Consider the following 17,466-nt stretch of genomic DNA (forward strand, 5'->3'; position numbering starts at 1 on the left):
GCAAAGTCTTAATGGTGCCAACATTGCAGAAATTTCCAACTCCATGGTCTCCTCCAAAAATCAAGGGAAACTCAGCCGTGAGTCCTTGTACAAAAAAACTCAAAAAGAATTTATTACATACTTCCTGAATATGGAACATTGAAACCTGTTGAGGTCACCATAAGAAGGGGAGTGGAGGAAGAGGGAGAATAAGGGAAATATGAACTAATTCAGGTTATAATACATGTACATATTGAAATGTAATATAAATTAATGAAAATGTCTTTTTTTAAAGAAAGTAAATAACGGACATGAAAGTGAAACAGGTACTGTCCAGGGGTAGACATCAGGAGGGTATAATGAAAGGGTGAAGAAGGGAGAATATGGTGGAAATATTTTGTACTCATGTATGAAAATGGAAGAATTAAACCTGCTGAAATTGTTCTAAGAGGTGGGGAAGAAGGAGAAAGATTGAGGGATGAATCTAATTAGGATATATTGTAAGCACCTATGTAAATGTCACAATGTACCCCAGTACAACCAGAATATAAAATAATTTTAAAAGACATTACATGTTTCCAACACAAAATGGCATTGGGTAAACAGTCCTATCCCAAAAAGGAAGACTGGAAAAATAGCAAGGAAGGATCAGACCTAAGCAAGACTGAAACCCAGCAGGGCAAACACTAGACACTGAGGTCCACGTCCTGCATCTGAGGCACACAGAGGCATGATGTGAGCTCAAGGGGCTTGGGCAGCTCTGCCCTATGGCCTTGCTATTTGCAGCCCACACAGCCTCTCTCTTGTGGTGGTTCTGCTTACCACCTGCAGCTTCCCTAGCAGAATTTTCACATACCTGGCACCTCTTCCTTACTGAGGTCTCCAGTGCAGCTCCAGCTTCACCCACACAGTTTCATGCATTGACCTCTCAGGAGTTCTTCACAGGGACTCCTGTCCTGCCACCCCTGTCTGAGCTCTCAGGCCTTCTTTTGTAATATGGGTGGAAGCCTCCATGATCCCACAGAGCCTGCATTTTGATGCCTACAAATCCACCAACATGTGGATGATGCCAAACTTGGCCACAAGCTCAAGCGGTATCTGGACCGCCTTGGACTGTGGCTTCAGCAGCCTCTGAGTTCCTGCATGGATGATCAGGGGAAGCAAACCCTGAGGAAACATTTCTTAGAGAGGCTGGTGTGAGCAGGGCACCCAGGGCTCTCTTCTTAAACCCAAGTCTTTCACATAAGTTTGTCCTGCCTCATCATTTGACCCTACACTTTGGTGAGGTCTTTTTGACTCCTGAGATGTCCTCAAGGGATTTTTCCTGATGTCCTAGTACAAATTACTTGTTTTCATTTATTAAATTATTTTTATTTATTTTTGGCACTATGTTCTTTTCTTTCTTTTTTTTTTTTCAGTATTGGGCATTAGATTGAGTGTTGTATGAATTCACCACACCACCAACATTTTTGCTTTTCTAATTTGTTTTCCAGATAGGTTCTCCTTTTGACCTTGCATGGTCTGGCCTTCAAGCCAGACCCTTTCTCCTGAGTTGATGGGATTACAGGCATTTTTGTTTTGTTACAAAATTGTGGGTTCATTATGACATTTAAATATATCCACACAAACACTTTGCTCATCCTGAATCCCATCATGGCACTTGTTCCCCATCGCCCTTTGGTCCTCCTTCTCCAAATCATTCGTGTCTTTTTGTTTCTTTCTTTTTAAATTTAGATTCTATATATGAGAAAAACATGGCAAAACTTGTCTTTGTCAGTCTGGCTTATCTTGTCTCTGTTTTTATTAGTATGTATTAATTGAGCAAAGCAGTTTCATTCTGATATTTCTACTTGTGCATAATGTGCTTTGATTTTTATTCACCCCCTCTGTTATTCTTTCTTATCCTTCTTCCTCTTGCTCTTTTAAAATATTTCAATGGGTATCTCTATTCTTTGTTCATACATCCATATAGAAGGATTTCAATTACACTTACCTTCCTGTCATCATTCCTCTATGTTCCCACTACCACTGGTTCATTTCCTCCCCCAAAATCCCCATTTATAGTCATCTCATTTCCCAAGGTGTACATTCTGATAAGAAAGAAATGCAATATTTGGCTTTCTGAGCCTGGCTTATTTCACTTAATATGTTGATCGGCAGTTCCACACATTTTCCTGCAAATGACATAATTTCATTTTGGTAGCTATGCTGAGTATGTGTGTGTGTGTGTGTGTGTGTACGTTTATCTCACATTTTCTTTATCAATTCATCAATTGATGTGTGCCTGGGCTGATTCCATAGCTTGGCTATCATGCATAGTGCTGCTACATAAACATGGATGTGCAGGTGTCTATTGTACATTGACTTCAATCTGTTCACATATATAGCTGAGAATGGTGTGGAAGGATCATATGGTACTTCCAATTTTCCTTTTTTGAAAAACCTCTATACTGATTTCCATAGTTGAAGTACTAATTTACATTCTGACCAATACTGTAGGAGTTCTTTCTAGCCCACATCCTCACCAACATTCATTGTTTGTTTTCTTGGTGAAACCCCCACGTTGACAAGGGGGCTTTGGAATCGCAGTGCATTTACACGAATTTTAACATTTTTTTTGAAAACTGATTGTTCATTTCCCTATTCATTAATTGTATTGATTTGACCTTCAATACAATTGAAGCTCTTAATAGAGATCCATTTTTCTTGTTGGTACTGGGGTTTGAACTCAGGGCCTCACATTTGCTAGACAGACACTCTAACACTTGAGCTACTCTGCCAGCCCTGTAGATCTTTATATATTCTGAATATTAATCCTTTGTCCAATAGCAAGGATGTTCTTGAGTTCTGTTGATTCTCTCTTCATTCTGTCAATTATTTCTTTCATGTTTCGATTTTAAATTTGGTGAAATCCATTTGTCATTTCATTCCATTCACAAAATTGTTGCCTGTGTCTGTATCTTCTGGTGGCTTCCCTCTTTTCCAGCAGTGCTTTCAAAATTGAGGGTATCACTGTGGGTCATTGATCCACTATGAATTGATTTCTCTACAGGGTGAGAGACAGGGACCTACGTTTGGTCTTCTGCATGTGAGATCCAGTTTTCCCAGTGCCATTTTGGGAAGAGGCCATCTTTTCACCAGTGTATGCTTTTGTCCTTTTTCAAATATCAGATGGCTACAGCTGGGTGGTTTTATTTCTGTGTCTTCTATTCTATTCCTGTGTCCACATTAATATGGACACAGCATCCAGAAGAGAATTAAAAAGGAAACAGGGGAGGTGAGCAGCATTACAGACCCAATGGACCTACAGACAAATGAGAAAACCCAGTCAACTGTGCACGTTCCCTAATGCACACCAGAACATTCTGCAGGACAGAGCACAGGGATCACGAGATAAGTCTGAATGAATTTAAGAACACTGAAATAACACCTAGTATCTTTTCATATGACAAAGGGAAGCAGGAAACATCACAAATGCATGGAAATTAAACAATACATTCTTCAAAAACCATAGGGTCCAAGAAATCAAAAGGGAAATTGGAAATGATAGCAAGTCAAACCAAAGTGAGAATAGCTTATATGGAACCTTATGGGATAAGGTGAAATTACAGCTAGGTGGCTGAGCACATGTTTAACATGCTATAGTCCAGGGTTCAATCCCCAACACCGAAAGTGAAATAAAGTAAAATAAAGTCTTAATGAGTGAGGCAAAACCAGTTCCAAGAGGGAAGTTTATAGTAATAAATGCCTATAATGTTAAAAATTAAAAATCTCGAATAAACAACCTACCTTCACAATTCTGTGTCTCATTTCCAAAGTCTGCTCTTCTCAGAGTTGCTGCAGGAATCTGGCCTCATTTAGGGGGGGGTTTCACCTGTCTTGTGTAGTCCGCTTTTCTCAACTTAGCACCTTCTCAGAGTTGTGCCAGCCAGGGATGAGTCCAATGTGACCCTCATGCTCACATGTCAGAAAGATGCCATGGGGGACAGGACTGGAGTGAATCTGTTTTACACACACAGAGGCAGCTCTATGCTGCCCATTGATCCTGAACAGTGAGCACAGAATTACAAGTGCCAGCTGCAAAAACGGGGAAACTGAGACACAGCTGCAGCCCTCACCTGACCCCACCTCCATATGGAGGAGGAAACCTTCCCTTAGCGATCCCTGAGAATCCAGTGGTCCCTCAGCTCTGGGCTCTGTCTTTGATGTGGATTCTCTCCATTTGGGGCACTTTCCTTTATCATTTTCTACTCCTGACTGTGATATGCAGATTTCAGATGTATTAAATGCACCATTTCAAGTGCTTAGATCACATAAAGATGTGTTGGTGGGCTCATTGTACACCACCATGAGCCTCTTATGTTCCAAACCCATGTTCCACCCTGAACTAGAAATTAATGATGACTGAGTCCCTCCATGTCCCTGACAGCACTGACCCCATGACCACTCTGAGGAGTGAAGTGCAGGCTACAGAGGAAGAAACCAAGGCTCAGAGATGGGGGAGTCCATCCTTAAGATTGCCCAAGCAGTGCAGTGGTGAGAAGGCATGAAATACAAATCAGCCCCAATCCAACAAGGAGAATTGTGCCCTGGGAAACAGGGGCACTGAGGAGGAGAGAACAGCTATGAAGTCTGTTCTGGGGAACTGGTGTGGGGATTCTGTTGCTAAGAAAAGGCAAATCCATGGAGAGGACAGTTTAGCAGAGGAAGCCTGCAACCAGAGCCCAGAGAGGAGCAACGTTACTTTCTGCATGTCTCTGCCTCTCCTCTGTGCCCATCATGAAGCTCCATGTGAGCTGCAGTCAGGTGCTCTCTGTGTCTCTTCTACTCTGCATCTGCCCTGCTGCAGGGACATGCAACTTCCCAAAAACATGTGCAGAGCTGTGGAGGTGACTGGCTATAGTAGGGACCCCACAATGCAATACAGGTGGGTGGGATGAAGGAGTGATGGTGACTCCATGGAGGGATGAGAGGGAAGAACCAGACCTCAGTCACCCTTAACTGGAAGAGACCATCTCTGAAAGAACCAGGTGTATTTGCTGTTACAACGTAGCCCTCAGTGAGATGGGGACAGATAAGGTGGACGTGGATGGATGGAGGTCTGGGAATGTCCACTTTTGTTGGGAGTGTCTTAAAAGAGCTTATTGCCAGCCTGGTCCCAACCATAGGGCCACAAGAGACAGGCTTCTGGGGAGGGCAGTTTCTCTTCCTGTGGGGCTACTGACTTGACAACCCTGTGACAGGCAGAACCCAGACTGGAAAGACATATCCTTTTTTTCTGTCTGTTCTGCACAGCTGAAGTAATGGATGAGGATAGTATGAACCTGACCATCACAGCCTTGTTCTGCCTCAGTGAGAAATAAGGGAGAAGGTCTGGGAGGAACACCAAAACATAGCCACCCCTGGGTTCATCAGGAGACCCCAGGAGGCTCAAGAGACTCTGAGGAAGAGAGAACCTGCTCAGGCTTCAGGGGAAAATCTCAAGGGAACTCACTTCTATGGCTGAGTCTGGAACTGAAGACCCAATTGCAGGCAGGTAAGTGTGTTCCCAGCTGTTCCCCCACATCATGAGGTGAAGGGGATAGCCCTGGGCAGTAGGGATGGAAAAGAGCATGTGTGGGCTGATGTTGAGGTGTCTGGAGGGAAATTAGCTCAGAGCTGGGACTGCAGTGGGGGATGTCCTTGATCACAGCCCCTGATTTCCTTGCAGGAATCCTCCCCAAACCCACCCTCTGGGCTGAGCCAGGCTCTGTGAACACTTGGGGGAGGTCTATGACTATCCGGTGACACTGGAGGCCAAAGAATATCATCTGTATAAAGAGGGAAGCCCAGAACCCTGGTCAAAACTGATTCTACTGCAACCCAGGAATAAGGCCAAGTTCTCCATCCCATCTATGTGAGAGAACTATACAGGGCAGTATCACTGTTACTATCAGAGCTCTGCTGGCTGTTCAAAACACAGTAACCCCCTGAGCTGGTGATCACAGGTGAGAGGACAAACAGGGGTCCTAACCCCAGGTCCTGCCTTCAGGAAGGGGGTCAGCTTCCGGAGGTGTCCCCCTCTCACAGCTCAACCCAGGAGATAATGTGGGAGGTGTGAGACCATTTGACACACTGCCTCCTTCTCTCCTAGGAGCCTACAGAAAACCCAGATTCTCAGCCTTGTGGTGACCTCAGGAGGGACTGTGACTCACCAGTGTGTCTCATGGCAGGAATTTGTCAGATTCATTTTGACTCAGGAAGGAGAACACCAGCTCTCTGGAACTCAGAACTCATGGAATCTTACCAATGGGAAGTCCCAGGCCCTGTTCCTTGTGCGCCCTGTTCCAGAGATGGACATTGAGATATTATGGCTGTCACAGAAACAACCCCCATTTGTGCTTAAATCCCCATGACCTCCTGGAGCTGCAGGTCTCAGGTGAAGAAGCCCCAACCTTTCCCTTGAATGAACTTGGACTTGACATAGATCCCAAGGGAAGCCACTTGGTGTGTGGTAACCTGAGGGGAGCGAGGGTCCTGAACCCACTGACAGAGTGTGGGAGACAGGAGACCAGTGATATAGAAATCAGGGGACAGTGGAAGTGAGAAATAGAGGGTCCAGAGGAGAGATAGGTCTTCATGTGGGTCTTCTGTCTTTCTGCTGATGGGATCTGCTTAAATATCATCTGTAAGTACAACATTCCCTGTGCCATGTTTAGAATAGATATGCTTCCTTCTCACCTGCTTCCTTACAGGGACCCTCCCCAAACCAACACTCTCAGCTGAATCAGGCTCTGTGATCACCTGGGGGAGCCCTGTGACCATTTCATGTGAGGGGACCCTGGAGGACAAGGAGTACCATCTGTATAAAGAGGGAAGCTCAGAGCCCTGGAAAATCAAAACCCTGCTGCAGTCTAGGAACAAGACCAAGTTCTCCATCCAATCCATGATAGACTATGATGCAGGGTAATATTACTGTTATTATCAAACCCAAGCTGGATGGTCAGAGCACAGTGACCCCCTTGAGCTGGTGGTGACAGGTAAAAGGATTCTGTTCTCAAGAAGGGGGTTGTTCTCAGAGGTGTCCCCCTCTCCAGTCCCCCCCACCCCAGTTAGGGATAATGTGGGAAGTGTGAGCCCATTTAACACACTGCCTCCTTCTCTCTTAGAAGTCTACAACAAACCCAGCCTCTCAGCCCTACCATGCCCTCTGGTGACCTCAGGAGGGAATGTGACCCTCCAGTGTGCTTCACAGCAGGGTCATTCTGATGAAAGAAGGAGAACACAAGCTCTCCTGGGTCCTGGACTCACAGCGATACCCCAGTGGGCAGTTCCAGGTCCTCATCACTGTGGGCCCTGTGACCACAAGCCACAGGTGAATGATCGGATGCCAAGGTTATTACAAGAATGAACCTAAGGTGTGGTCAGAGCCTAGTGATCCCCTTGAACTACATATTTCAGGTGATGACTCAAATCATTTTGGGGAGTCCAAACATGTTTCCATGAGCCCTACTTCTAGGGAACCCCAGTTGGAGGGGTCCTGAAAGGAGTTTGAGGACCTTGAGTCAGAGACCCAGAGTGTGATAGGCAGTGAGACCTGCAGGCAGGATGGAAGGAGGGAGGTGTTTGGCAGGAACCATCATCTCACTTCCAGGTCATCTTACTTCCAGGGGTGTCCAGAAAGCCATTGCTCCTGACCAGGCAGGGTCCCGCTCTGTACCCTGGAGAGAACCTGACTCTCCAGTGTCACTCTGATATCATCTATGATGAATTTGCTCTGTGCAAGCAGGCAGGGTGTGACATCCCCCAGTGACCTGGCCAGTAGCCCCAGGCTGGGCTCTCTCAGGTCAACTTCCCTCTGAGCCCTGTGAGTAGCTTCCATTGGGACCAGTACTGATGCTATGGTGCACACAAACTCCTCTGAGTGGTCAGCTCCTAGTAAACCTGTGGACATCCTGATCACAGGTGAGGTGCCAAGCAACATAAGTCAGACTTTAGGGGAGCTCCAAGAATGGCCATGATCATGTGTGAGGGTATCAGGGAGGGAGAGAGATTAGGGACAGTTGTGGAGATACAGGGTCAGAGAAACAAAGTCAGCCAGAAAGGTCATCAGACACTGTCCCTAGTGGGAGAGGTCTCTCCTCAGAATAAGGTGGGGCAGGCCCTCACACTCCTCCTTCTCTCTAGGACAGCTCCTTAACAAACCTTTGCTGTTAGTATAGCCAGGACCCACTGTGTCCCCAGGAGAAGATGTGACACTGCTGTGTCAGTCACAGAGCCTGGTGGACACTTTCTTTCTGTCCAAGGGGGAGGCAGCCAGTCCCCTACTGCATCTCAGATCAACGTCCTGGGCTCAGCAGCACCAGGCAGAATTCTCCATGACGGCTGTGATCTCAGCCCTTGGGGAACCTACAAGTGTTATGGGTCTCGAAGCTCATCCCACTACCTGTTGTCACATCCTAGTGACCCCTTGGAGCTCGGGATTTCAGGTGAGGCACTCCTAGCCCTGTCTTCTCTGAGACAAAGGATTCACTCTGGTCTGTGCTCCCTGGAAGCTCTGGACTGGAATAAGAGTGTGGGGACCTAGGGAGGACCAGCTAGAGGGTGCTTCGTCCCTCAGAGAGGACAAGGATTAGAGAAGTCTCCCAGGCATGTGCACCCCCTCCACCTCATTGGAATTGGGGAAAGGCTAGGTGGGCAATGGGAGGGTCTTGGGGAGACCACAGGGTAGATGTAGGGGAGTGAGCAAAGACAGGATTCCTAAGAGGAGACCAAGCGCCTTACCATCCTCATGCCCTCATTCATAGGACCCTCTGTGAGACCCAGATCCCCACATTCAGGATCCACCTGAACAGCTAGTGAGTCTCAGGGACCACTGAACAAGGAGTGTCCTGGGTCCCCAGGCTGCCTGGAGACATCTCATCCCATCTAAGTCTTGGTTTCTGTCTCAGCTCTACCTGTGTCCAGACATTTGAATATTAGGAAAAAATGTGGGCAAATACCCCTGAACCCCATTGGCTCAGAGGCTGGACTGCATGAGGGTTGGGTCAAGCAGAGAGAGATGTTGAGGAACAGGCTGAGTGGAAAGCAGCCAGGCTGAGGTGGGAAGCAGGGATCCATAAACTCCCATCCACTGCCACAGGCCCTGAGCATCAGCCCCTCATCCTCAGAGTGTGGACCCCAGAACCATAAATGAAGGGATCTACTGGGAGGTGAGGTATAGATGGAAGAGGTTGAGCTATGGGGTTAATGCAGCCTCCCCTGGAGACATTAACTTGGACAAGCCTTTCTCCCACGTGGGCCTCAGTTTCTCCAAGTATAAAGGAGAGACTTGGTCCAGAACTTCAAGGTCCTTGAAGTGCTTAACACTGTAGCACTTATGGTAGAGGAGACCTCCTAAGCCTGTCAGCTCTGCCACATTGATAGTGACATTGTGTGGGAGGGGGAGTGGTACAGTGGCAGTGACTTTGTGCAGGGAGGGGCACAGGGCTGTGTCAGTGGTGTTCAATCTTTTTGCCTCCAGCTCAGGGGGCTCAGCTCTGGCAAAGAAAACAAAGCTGGAAGTCAGATACCCCAGGTCCAACCCCAGTTCTGTGACTTCCTGCTGGTGATCTGGGGCAGATGATTCACCTCCCTTAGCCTCAATTTCCACCTCTGCAAACTGGTTGGGTGGGAGTGGCAATGCCATGTTGCAGGAGTGTGATGGCCAGAGGTGAAGTTTACAGATACTCAGCATGGGCCTGGTACACAGTAGGTGCTCTGTTAAGCAACATTGTTCTTTCCTCATGATGTCACTTATCCGCAAGGACTGGAGGGATACCAAAAAGTTCTCATTGGGGTCTCAGTGGCCAACTTCTGATGCTCTTCTTACTCCTCCTCCTCCTCTTCCTCCTCTCTACCCTCAGACACCAGCGTCAGGGCAAAGGCTGGAGGTCAGGTGAGTATGGAGTGAGTGACCTGGGCCTCAATTGTGGGTGGGATCTCTTGAGGGCCAGTCAAGGGTGGACTCTGGTCAGGAGACCCAGGGAAAACATCCAGGTTTGAACAAGACAGCTTAGAAACCCTTCTGCAGAATCTCAGATCAGAAAACCTACAACATGAAATAATACTTGATCCTGGTGCCTTTGCAAATTTTAGGAATTCCCTGAGCTTTTCCATCTCAAAAACATGTGGACAACTGTCCAGTATTTTTAATATCCTTGTCTTCCCCTCAGGGGTCCTGTGGGGTGGGGCTCTGCCCTCCTGCCCAGAGACTCTGCCCACATACAGTCAGACTTCCTCCGTTTTTCTGGGGCCATGGAGTCACTGACCTGGAACAGAAGCCTACAAAAGAGGTAACTCTTGCCCAAGGACCTAGACCTTCATCCACCTGCCATCCCTCACTGACATCTGACCCCCTCCCTTTCTCCCCAACTTCAGCCCAGCTGCTCCTGTCCAGAAAGACAACCTCTGTGAGAAGAAGGACCTTGAGAGGGAGATGCCCAAAGGCTCAACACCATAGAGGAAAGAAGGGAGGGGCTGGTCTTCTGCTGAGTCAGAATGAACCCTACACTGAGGATCTGGAATGTTCCCTGGCTTTATCTCCCATCAAGGACAGCAAAGGGTCTGTGGGACTAGAAACCCCAGGACTCTGACAGGAGGTGACCCACATGTTCTTTTCCCACAGATGCCTCTGTGAAGGACACACAGCCTGATGGTGGGGTAGAGATGGACATTTAGGTAAGAATGAATGTCCCTCTAGGGCACCACCCACCCTCTAGGGCACCAAGGTCTTCTCTTGTCCCTCATTCAAGGGAGCCTCACTGATCTCCCCTCAGTTCTAAGCCACGTCCACAGCTGATCCCTCCCTTCTGGAACCGCCTGTCCCTCCCTGCTGTGTCCTACCTGTCTCCTGATTTTCTGTGACCATGTGACCCCCTCCCTTCTGTCCTCTCTCCAGCTGCTGAGCCTCTGTGCCCAGCTCCTGGATCTCAGTAAGATATGAGTAAATAGCCCTCTCCACTCCTTCACCCAGTGACCCAGAGGGACCCCATCTTAAACAAGCTCCCTGTAAGCAGTGTAGATACAGGACCATTTACAGCTGCCCACCTGCCCTAAGCTTCCCTCAGATTCAGGAGAGGAGGTGCAAGTAAATGTGGTGTCAGGAGTGCAAGTTATGTCAGGGAAATTAAACAAAGAAAAGAGAGCAGTGGCCAGAGAGGTCTAGTGTGAATTACAGGGGGAACTCTGACAAGCTGTCTTCTGAGAAGCAGCCCAGAGAGGCCACACACAGATCTAGTGGACCAGCTTCTGCAGGCAGGTGGCCCAGCAAGAGCGAAGGTCCTGAGGCAGGAAAATACTCTTTCAAGAAGATGAATCATGTGACTGGGATCAAATGAGCAAGGGTCAGAGTGTTAGGATGAGTGCTCAGAACTGAAGGAAGATACTGAAGAGACTCAAGAGGTCTTAGAAAGCCCCCGAAGACCCCATTAGGAATGACATAGTCTTCAATTTTTGGAAGGATCGCTTGAGCCACAATGAAGAAAACTGGCTGAGGAGATCCAGGTGGAACCAGGAGGTTCTGTCTGATTCACTGCCTCTCTGCTGCAGGAATCACCTGATGAAGATCCCCAGAGAGTGACCTGTGCCCAGGTGAACCACTCCAGACGTAGGACAGAGGGGCTGCTCCTCTTTCACACTGTCCAGGGAATTCTTGGGCAGGAAGAACATACAGGCAGGAGGGGACAGAGATGTGGACAGTCAGGTGAATCCTGTCCTCCCCAGGTCCCAAGGTTCCTCAATGCCAACCACCCTCCTTCCCTCTCACTCTCTCCTCTCTAGCTGCTGCATCTTTGGGTCCCCAGGATGTGACCTATGCCCAGCTTTGCACCCTGACTCTCAGACAGGGGACAACTGCACCTCTTTCCTCCTTGTCAGAGGAGCCCAGCTGACAGCAGCAAGCTCACTGCTCTGGCGTCCACCAACGCAGGGAGATCCTGACCCCTCCCTCCATGCAAGGCCCTCAGGGGACATCAGATCTGCCTTGGAAGACACTGACTAATGAGCCAGCCACCATGGGCACTCATGTACCACAAGGGACCTCTGGGAACTTGTGGGACTCACCTGATTCTGATTCTATAGTCAGAGATAACAGATATCCCCACATTTTGGAAATAAAGCCAGAACCCTTTCAATAAAGAATGTGTGATGTGAAAAAACAGAACTTGAATTGGGTGATCATGTAACCATGACGTGATAACTAGGAAAATGGAAAATCATAGCTGTTAAATAAATAAGTAAAGAAAAAGCTTTCTAAATCAATATCCTTATCACATTGAGAAAATAGAAAGAGAATAAAAACCTGTTGCAAATGAAGGCACAGGGAGGAAGTAATGTGACAAGTGTAGTTTCTAGTGAAGTCAAACACAAAAATAGATAAATATAAATAACACCCAAAAAGCTCATCTTACAACACTAATGACATTTGTAAGTTTCAGTCACAGTGACCCAAAAAGACAGAGAGAAGATGACATTTCCTCAGGGAAGCACACAGCAGAGCTGAGGACATATTCACTTGAAGAACAGAGCATATGAACATTTTATGTGCACAGATTAAAGAGGGAAAAAGTTTTCAGTATGTAGCTTACAAAATGGACACAAGCATAAGCACAATATTTGAATTGTTTTCTATGCCTTAAATGCCTGTGACTTTAGTCTATTTCTTCATGTGTGAACGTCATGGAGTTACTTACACAAACCCAGCCAGCACAGCTCACTGTCCATCCAGGCCATGTGGCTTAGCCTACAGCTCCTGAGCTGAAAACCCATGCAGGTGTCACTGTCTTCAACACTGCAGGCAACAGTGATAAGAATTCATGTATCTAAAAGTATCTAAACTCAGTAAAGGTAAAGTAAATATGACAGAGGATAAAAACTTTTCAGCTTCATTGCAATCTTACAGGACCACCATCTTATACACAGTTCACATTTGTTTTGTGGCACATGCTGTACATTGACTTACTAATAAGAACCTTTCTCACCTTAACTCCAGTCTAGGGAGCTTCATTGGGGATTTCTTCCAAATGTTTTTCACTTGTGAAACACAAAAGCAAATACACATGCATGTGGACACATACCCCAAACCTAAATTTCACCTGAGAGTAGGAAAAGAGGAAATATATTGAAATGCATTTCATCAGGCAATGAAAAAATTGATAATAACCTTGGCAAAGATTTTAAAAACTTGGAACATTGTAGGAAGATGCCTTACATGAACTGAGAAGTCAATCCCTAAGCAAATATCACCAATAAGTTTCATAAATGTATCAAAAAGACAGTACATGAGGACCACTCTGGATTTTTTGTTGTGGATGATGATTCACTTATTATTCAAACTCAATTAATGTATTTCAACCACTCACAGAATAATTTAAAACTTTCCATCTCAACCAATGCAAACGAATCTTTTGTCTGCTTTTCCCATGTTCTCATTTGCATGTCTTCTGCTTTTATTTCATTTACATATTTATTTATTATTTATATTGCAGTTCTGGAGTTTGAACTCAGTGCTTCATGCTTGTGAGGCAGGCACTCTGTCCTTGAGCCATGCCTCTAGCACATTCTGCTCTGGTTATTTTGAAGATAGGTTCTAAATTTGCCTAGGCCAGTCTATAGCAATTCTATTTTAAGCTTCCCCAGGTAGTTAGGATAACTAATGCAACAGCTTTCCCAGCCATTTTTTGTTTTGTTTTGTTCCTGTTGAAATAGTGACTTGTGAATTTTTTACGCAGACTGGGCTCGAATCATGATCCTCCCAATCTTAGACTTATAAGTAACTAGGATTACAGGCGAGAGTCATGGAGGACTGGCCAGTTGTCTCCTCTTGAGAAATGTCTGTTCAGGTTCTTTTCCTAGTTTTACTTGTTTGAGATGTCTGAGTTCTTTATGAATTTTGAAGATTCATCCTTTTGCAAATGTAAGTTTACAAATACTTCCTCTCACACTATATGAGTGTCTCTTCACTCTTGACTGCTTCCCTTACTCTGCACACTTTGTTAGTGTGACATAACCCCCTTTGTCTATTTTGCTTCTGCTGCCTGTGCTTTGAGGCCCCCAGACCAATGTCATGCAGGGGTCCCTGTGCTTTCCCCAATAGCTTTGCTGTTTCACATAATACATTTAACTCTTGAATCTGTCTTGTGTTGACATGTGTTGAATGAGGTTCCTACAGTTTCCACATTCATTCTTCTGCATGTGAGGAACCAGTTTTCCCAGCCCCACTGATTAAAGTACTGTGTACCCCCACTGTATGACCTTGGCAATTTTATCCAAAACCAATTGACCATAAGAGCATGGACTTAGCCTGAGCTCTCTATTCTGCTCCAGTGACTGTAAGTGTGATTTTATGCCAGTTCCACACAGTAACCTTGTAATGGATTTTAAAGTAAAGCAGTGGGACAACCCCAACTTTGTGTGTTTTCTCAGGATTGTTTGACTGTTGGGGAACTTTTTGTGGTTTGGTGAAAATATTGGATTGTTTCTTCTGTTCCTGTGGGGAAAAAAGTCACTGGAATTTTCATGGGTATCATATTGACTTTGTAGGTTGCTCTCATAGTATGGGCATCTTAACAATATCAGACTGATGGCATGGATCAAGGGGTTAGCATGCCTACCTAGTAATTGTGAAGCCCTGAGCTCAAACCCCAGGACTGCAAAAAAATTGTTTGAAAAAGACAATAGCTAGGTCCTAGTGGCTCATGCTTGTAATACTAGCTACTTGGGAGGCTGAGATCAGAAGGGTCACAGTTTCAGTTTAAGGCCAGCCTGGGTAAATAATGAGACCTAATCTCACCCAACAACTGGGTCAGTGGTGTGGGCCTGATATCCCAGAACCACAGGAAGCTGAGATAGGGACAATCACTATGCCAGTCCAGATTGCGAAAAAAGTTTGTGAGACTCTATCTAAATAAATGGAAAACAGCTAGGCTTGTTGGTACATGCCTGTCATCTCAGCAAACATGGGAAGGGTAAAATTAGAGTACCATAGTCCAGGCTGTAGATTCTATCTCTAAACCTGAGTAAAAAAAGCTGGAGGTGTGGCTGAAGCTGGAGAGCATCTGCCTTCCAAGTGAGAAGACCTAAGTTCGAACTTCAGTTACACCAAAATAAATAAATAAACACAGTATCAATTTCTCTTGTCAATTTTTCTCCATTCATTTGTGTCATCTTTATTTATTTCATGGTTTTCAGTGTAAACATCTGTCACTCCTTGGATAAATTACTCCTAAGTATTATGTTTTCTTTTGCAATTGTAAATAAAATTGTCATCTTGATTTCATTTGGAGACTTTGCTGTGAATATGTGAAAAAGAAACTGACTTTTGTATTGATTTTGTGTCCTGCAACTTCACTGGATTCATTTACCAGTTCTAATATTTAAAAATTTTTATTGCCATACATTTATTGTACATAAGAATGGGTTTCCTTAATACTCTGGAGTTAGTAGGTATAGGTAAGAACTTTCTCAATGAAACCCCAGCAGCACAGCAACTAAGAGATAGCATAGATAAATGGGACCTCATAAAGCTAAAAAGCTTCTGTTCATCAAAAGAAATGGTCTCTAAAATGAAGAGAACACCCACAGAGTGGGAGAAAATATTTGCCAGCTACACATCAGACAAAGGAGTGATAACCAGAATAAATAGGGAACTTAAAAAACTAAATTCTCCCAAAACTAATGAACCAATAAAGAAATGGGCAAGTGAACTAAACAGAACTTTCTCAAAAGAAGAAATTCAAATAACCGAAAAACACATGAAAAAATGCTCACCATCTCTAGCAATAAAGGAAATGCAAATTAAAACCACACTAAGATTCCACCTCACCCCTGTTAGAATAGCCATCATGAGCAACATCACCAACAACAGGTATTGGGGAGGATGCGGGGAAAAAGGAACCCTCTTACACTGTTGGTGCGAATGTAAACTAGTACAACCACTCTGGATAAACATTTGGAGGCTACTTAAAAAGCTAAACATTGATCTACCATTTGATCCAGCAATACCACTCTTGGGGGTACACCCAAAAGACTGTGACACAGGTTACTCCAGAGGCACCTGCACACCCATGTTTATTGCGGCACTATTCACAATAGCCAAGTTATGGAAACAGCCAAGATGCCCCACCACTGACGAATGGATTAAGAAAATGTGGTATCTATACACAATGGAATTTTATGCAGCCATGAAGAAGAACGAAATGTTATCATTCGCTGGTAAATGGATGGAATTGGAGAACATCATTCTGAGTGAGGTTAGCCTGGCCCAAAAGACCAAAAATCGTATGTTCTCCCTCATATGTGGACATTAGATCAAGGGCGAACACAACAATGGGATTGAACTTTGAGCACATGATAAAAGCTTTAGCACACAAGGGAGGGGTAAGGATAGGTAAGACACCTAAAAAATTAGCTAGCGTTTGTTGCCCTTAATGCAGAGAAACTAAAGCAGATACCTTAAAAGCAACTGAGGCCGATAGGAAAAGGGGACCAGGAACTAGAGAAAAGGTTAGATCAAAAAGAATTAACCTAGAAGGTAACACACACGCACAGGAAATCAATGTGAGTCAACTCCCTGTATAGCTATCCTTATCTCAACCAGCAAATACCCTTGTTCTTTCCTATTATTGCTTATACTCTCTCTTCATCAAAATTAGAAATAAGGGCAAAATAGTTTCTGCTGGGTATTGAGGGGGTAGGGGGAGAGGGAGGGGGCAGAGTGTGTGGTAAGGGAGGGGGTGGGGGCAGGGGGGAGAAATAACCCAAGCCTTGTATGCACATATGAATAATAAAATTAAAAAAAAAGAATGGGTTTCCTTGGCTCTGGATGTGTGGGTTTATTTCTGGATTTTCTGTTGTCTTCCACACGTGTTTGGTTTTGTGCCAGTACCATGCTGCTGCTGTTACTATAACTCAGTAGTGTAATTTGAAGTCAGGTATTGTGATTCCTCCTGCATTGCTCCTTTTGTTCAGGATTGCTTTGGCTATTCAGGGTCTCTTGTGTTTAAACAATGATTTTCAGGATTTTTTTCTCTATTACTGTGAAAAATGACATTGGAATTTTGTTTGGGATTGCATTGACAATAATATGGCTATTTTCACAATGTAATTTCTGCCAACCCATGAGCATGGAGGAGTCTTTCTCTCTTCTAGTGTCTTCAGTTTAATCTCCAGTGATGCACAGTCTTCACTGTGGAGATCTTTCACATCATTGGATAGGTTTATTCCCAGGCATTTCTAGAGGGAATTGTGACTAGGTTGATAAAGAGTCTCTAGGGTTTGATTCTGATTTATGGTCTGTCTTCTGCTTGTTGGGAGAAGAATGAAAAGGGAAGGGAAGGGAAGGGAAGGGAAGGGAAGGGAAGGGAAGGGGGTCAGAGGCTTTTTTCCCAAGGCCACAGCTGGACACACCTTGCTGGTTGTGCAGGGCATGATTTTCATGACTGTTAGCTGCAATTCAAAGCTGATTTAAGG

General features: G+C 45.2%; 1 pseudogene; it reads left to right on the forward strand.

The window, feature by feature from the left end:
* The first annotated feature begins 991 nt into the window (after positions 1-991).
* LOC109685397 (leukocyte immunoglobulin-like receptor subfamily A member 6) overlaps positions 992-17,466 on the forward strand; it is a 57,081-nt pseudogene continuing 40,606 nt past the window's right edge.

The sequence above is a fragment of the Castor canadensis genome, chromosome 16 (assembly GCF_047511655.1).
Source record: "Castor canadensis chromosome 16, mCasCan1.hap1v2, whole genome shotgun sequence".
Lineage (NCBI taxonomy): Eukaryota > Metazoa > Chordata > Mammalia > Rodentia > Castoridae > Castor > Castor canadensis.